Source organism: Arabidopsis thaliana, chromosome 5 (assembly GCF_000001735.4).
Source record: "Arabidopsis thaliana chromosome 5, partial sequence".
In the NCBI taxonomy this organism is placed as follows: Eukaryota; Viridiplantae; Streptophyta; class Magnoliopsida; order Brassicales; family Brassicaceae; genus Arabidopsis; species Arabidopsis thaliana.
Window position 1 is genome coordinate 10,462,952 of NC_003076.8, and position 5,861 is coordinate 10,468,812.

The following is a 5,861-nucleotide window of genomic DNA, read 5'->3' on the forward strand; positions in this document are numbered from 1 at the left end:
ATCGGCCTATCTCCTTTGGTGAACTAATCAAACTCGTTTAGCATGCATGTTTAGGATAAGGTTTTATAGAACGCCACTGGGAATCTTAGCTCTAGGCATAGTGAGTTTCACGGAACGCTACCGGTTATTATGATATTAGAGTTTGAGTTCGAGAACCGTTCAATAACAATCCTGATAATAGCTAGATCTACAATTTATCTATTTTCTGAGACCATTCCCTAGACCTGACACTTTAATCTCCTGAATCTACAACTCAATTTACTGTTTTAATGTCTTTTACTTTTACCTATTTTGTCTAGCTTAATATTAATCATCATAAGTCTATTGTGTGAACATCGAGAGCTCAGTGGAATTCGACTCTTAAGTGCTAATGACGATCTCTTATTTGAGGGAGTAAGCTTAAGGCAATTTGAGCTATATCAAATTTGGTGCCGTTACCGAAGTTCTCTCTAGTTCACCATTAGGCTAGGTATCGATTTAAGTCTAGACGTTTCTTTTACTTCACCTACTCACGTGTTTCTTCTTCTTTTGGTCTCTTGTGTTTTAGGTACCCTCAGATTTTGATACACGATTCTATGACAGAATTCGACGATAGTGTCGACCGACACTATCAAGGTGTCGATCGACACTATCTATAGAACCAACCGGCTACAATAGGCGACTTTAACAGAGCTGATCTTTTCAAATGTGCATTGATTACAGGAAGCTGAATGCTGCCACCAGAAAAGACTATTTCCCTTTGCCATTTATCGATCGTATGTTGGAGAGGTTAGCAAATCATAAATACGACTGTTTTCTTGATGGATATTTGAGTTTCTTTCAAATCCCGATTCATCCAGATGACCAGGAGAAAACGATTTTCACTTGCCCATATGGTACATTTGCTTATCGAAGATTGCCTTTCGGTCTTTGTAATGCTCATGTAACCTTTTAGAGAAGTATGATGTATATTTTTATAGATATGATTGAGGACATCATGGAGGTCTTTATGGATAATTTTTCAATTTATGGATCATCGTTTGAGGATTGTTAAGAGAATCTCTTCAAGGTATTGGCAAGATGTGAAGAGAAACATCTAGTTTTGAATTGGGGAAAACGTCACTTTATGGTACAAGACGAGATAGTTCTCGGTCACAGAATTTCTGAGATTGATATAGAGGGTGATAGAGCCAAGATCGAAGTTATGAGAAGTCTTCAGGTGCTTGAAAACGTCAAAACAGTGAGGAGTTTCCTTGGACATGATGATTTCTACAGACGGTTCATCAAAGATTTCAGCAAAATTGCCAGACCATTGATAGCTCTACTGTGGAAGGAAGTCAAGTTTGAGTTTACACAAGAGTGTCATGATGCCTTCCAGCAGATAAAACAGGCCTTGATCAGCGCAACAATAGTTCAACCACCAGACTGGGATTTACCCTTCGAAGTGATGTGTAATGCGAGTGATTTCGCAGTTGGGGCTGTTCTAGGACAAAGGAAGGATAAAAAATGTCACGCCATCTATTACGCGAGTAGGACACTTGATGACGCTCAAATGAATTATGCAATTACAGAGAAAGAGTTGTTAGTTGTGGTGTTCACTTTCGAGAAGTTCAGATCTTATCTTGTAAGATCCAAAGTGATTGTTCATACTGACCATGAAGCCCTGAAGTATCTGATGCAAAAGAAAGACGCTAAGCCAAGACTTTTGAGATGGATTTTAGTTCTTCAGGAATTTGACATCGAGGTAAGAGATAAGAAAGGATTTGAGAATGGTGTAGCGGATCACTTGTCACGCATTAGGGTTGAGGATGATGTTCCTATTAATGATTTCTTGCTTGAGGAGAACATATACATGACTGATAGAGCTAAGGAAAATAACTGCGAACTTGTTGTGTTGCATAATCAAGCTTCAGTGTCGATCAACACTCACTTTGCTGAATGGGATGATAATTGATGTGGCTCGATGGTGTCGATCAACACCCTCATGATCAAACAAGAAATTGGTTACCGACTGAGAACTGCGCCGCTACAGCGGTCGAGAAGGACTTCCCAGGATATGCTGACATAGTCAATTACCTAGCTACAGATGTGGAACCAGATAATTTCACAGATTACAACAAGAAGAGATTTCTGCGAGAGATTAGATGATACCATTGGGATGAACCATACCTTTATAAGCATTGTTCTGATGGAGTTTATAGGAGATGTATTGCTGCAACAGAGGTACATGATATACTATCACATTGTCACAGCTCCAACTATGGTGGTCATTTTGTTACTTTCAAAACAATCTCTAAGGTCCTTCAAGCAGGTTTCTGGTGGCCTACAATGTTTGGGGATGCTCACAAATTCATATTAAAGTTTGATTCTTGTCAAAGAAGGGGAAAGTTAAGCAAGCATAATAAGATGCCTCAGAAATTTATCGTCGAAGTTGAAGTTTTTGATTGTTGGGGTATAGATTTTATGGGACCCTTTCCACCATCGAATAAGAATCTCTACATCCTAGTACAGTAAAACCTGTATAAATTGATACTCGATAAATTAATAACCTCTATAAATTAATTTTTTCCGGTTCCGACTTGGAACAAGTGTAAAAATTGATAAAATTAGATAAATTAATAAGTTAATATTTTTTATAAAAAATCCTATATAAATATTGGTCCCAACAATATTATAAATTAATTAATCATATAAATTTACCAATATATATCAATATTATATAGAAATATTTAGTTAAATATGACTTTAGTATTTTTTTTTTTTAATTTGTATTAATTATTTGTAGAGTTCAATCATTTTTACCACGACAAAAAAAGTTTGTATTGTTATTTAAACTTAATATTTGTTTTCTACTTGTAGTTGGTTTCCGAAAGATTATTAATTATTAAAAACTATATTTTATATTGAATTTTTGTAAGAAATTACAAAATTTGTAAAACCTCTATATAAATTAATAATTATAAATTTATCAATAATTAATACCTCTCTAAATTAAAAAAATTTCTTAGTCCCAACATTATTAGTTTATAGAGGTTTTACTTTAACTGTTGATTATATCTCCAAATGGGTAGAGACTATAACTAGTCCGAAAAATGATTCTGTAGTTGTCATGAGATTATTAATGACTATCATCTTCCCTCGTTTTGTAGTACCACAGATAGTCATTAGTGATGGAGGTAAGCATTTTGTCAATAAAATCCTTGCAAAATTGCTTTATCAGTATGGAGTTAAGCATCGTGTGGCTACGCCCTATCACCCTCTAATAGGCAGATCAAAGAGATTCTTGAGAAGACAGTGGGAAAGTCGAAAAAGGATTGGTCTTTCCAGTTAGATGATGCATTATGGGCTTACAAAACAACTTTCAAAACTCCACTTGGAACCACACTTTTTCTTCTCTATGGTAAAGCTTGTCATCTCCCAGTGGAATTAGAGCATAAAGTAGTTTGGGCAGTTAAGATGATGAATTTCGACATTAAATCAGCTGGAGAAAGGAGATTTATCCAGTTGAATGAGCTTGACGAGATAAGAATTCATGCTTACGACAATTCCAAGCTCTACAAGGAATGCACCAAAGCCTATCATGATAAGAAGATCCTTTCTCGAACCTTTGAACCTAATGACCATGTACTCCTTATGATTCTAGATTGACGTTATTTCCTGGCAAATTGTCTTCTCGTTGGTCAGGTCTCTATATAATCCATTCGGTTAGGCTATATGCTGTTCATGATTTCTTTCCTCAGACTTTGAGGTTTGAGGATGTTGACCGTAATGTCAACTTTGGAGCTGTTTTTGCACATCATTTGGTCTTTCTTAAGACCAAGCCCTTTACAGGAACAAGGAAGAAAATTGAGAGGATTGGTAGTCTCCTCACTCATATCTTTGAGCACTTTCACATTAGTACTAAGGGAGAGAAGGTTGTGACCAAGAGAGTCACTATGGATGAGACATATCTGAAGAATGCTCATTAGCTGAAGGGCAGTTTGGTTTGGTGTTTCAAAGATCGTATAGAGAACCATATGATTCAGTTACCCTGTCCTGCGCTTACAGAGATTACAGGAGAGCCACATGAGCTTGGCTTTCACCCTGATCCTTCACTTCTACACGCCGCACCGAGCACTAGGAGACAGAGAGGTTCAGCATCAGGATCTGCGCCTACATAGACAGAAGATAAGTTCATCGACCCTGCTTGGGGACTTCAATTTGGGTCCTCTTCTTCAGCTCTACCATATCATCTGCCTACTCCTCCTCCTATCCTGATGGAGCTAGCGGTCTTTCACCAGTACGTTGTTGACAGCTTCAAGAGCGTTTGGAACGCTATAGCTACACTTTCTCGCTGCGGTTGTGTTGCTCCTACTCGTCGACGTCATCGCTCTCCCGCACCCACCTCCGGCTCTAAGCATGAGGATTAGCCATCCTCCATATCTCTGCTTTGTACTCTAACTTTTCTTTTCTTTTCTTTGAGACGATTTGTTGTTTGCTTCGAAACTTGTTGCACTTATTATCCTATGCTTTGTTGGACCTATTGATGTGTGTTTTAGTGATTTAACAGTTTAACTGGAGGATCCATGTGAAAACACTAACCTGAACTCTACAACACTGAGCTGAATTCACAAAGCTCTGTAAAAGGACCAGAGTGTCGATCGACACCACACTGGTATCGATCGACACCACTTCACAGAAAAGGTGGCAACTCACGTTTCTCTATCTTTTAACTTTTGATTATTTTTATTTTGGTTCTTCTATCTTGATAACTTTGGGGACAATGTTATCTAAGTATGGGGGAGTTAGTGACTAACTTTATCTTTTCCTTTCTTATGAGTCAGTTGACTCGTTTTCATTAGATAGTTGTTTTATTGAGTCAAAACTTTTGTCTGAAATTATGATCTTTCTCTCGAGTTTATTGCATGGATTGCTTAAGTACTATAGATTCGATTCAATCTGACTAATGGAAAATCCAGAAGGCAAACCAACAGACTTAAGGACATTCATTCCCAACATAATCTACAAAGGCTGGAGCTAATCTCACTGCTCTTCCTTTTATCTCATCAAAACGGTTAGTATTCTTAGGACTTGATTCCTTGTTCATACCTAATAAATTGACAATGTGATAGATAAAAAAAAAAAGTATTCCTCTCCCTTGATTAAATAAAAAATAAATAAACAAGAGATTGATATGATTTCCAGGTACTGTATAGGGGTAGGAATGTTTCCCATGACCCCATTATTATACATTACTAGGAATGATCAATTAAAAAGGTTGGAAATGCTGAGGGTGTCAATCTAGTATGCGAGTACACCTTTGTTCACTCTTTAAAAAGTATAAATCTGGGGAGAGAAAGAATACCAAAAAAAAAGGCGTATGGTCAATTTGTTATGGTATAGTACAGGAAAGAGTCTAAAAGGTTCTTGAACATTAGCTTGATTGATGAGACCCAGCGATGAGAGCCTAATGGATATAGTTGAGTGATTTGGTAAGTAATCTCGGATGTTGTGTGAGCTAGCTGAGAATTACATGGTGGTCAGGACTTGACTAGAACTGTTTAGTACATGGAATTGGTTTGTATGATCAGGGTAATAAGGTAGAGAGATTGGGAGTTTCTATGTTTTTCAAACCTCTTCCACATATTCAGTTTTATGTTTTGCTTGAGGGCAAGCAAAGACTAAGTTTGGGGGAGTTGATATATCATGGTTTTTACTAATTTCTAACATAGTTTCATAATAGTTTTTGGAGTCTTTCTAGTATTTTTTGTATGTTTTGAGTCATTACTGTTTTACAGTTTAGGTGCCAAACCTCTTGTGTCGCCATTGTCCATGATAATATCTCTTGCCAAGAGCAAACCATTTGATGAGATAGATTTAGCCAAACATGGCAGCATACTTCA

The 5,861-nt window shown here is 37.0% G+C and overlaps 1 pseudogene across 1 annotated transcript; it reads left to right on the forward strand.

Moving 5' to 3' along the window:
- Window positions 1-604: 604 nt before the first annotated feature.
- Window positions 605-4,388, forward strand: AT5G28495 (annotated as a pseudogene; the record flags this gene model as incomplete). Its single annotated transcript has 1 exon — window positions 605-4,388.
- Window positions 4,389-5,861: the final 1,473 nt, after the last annotated feature.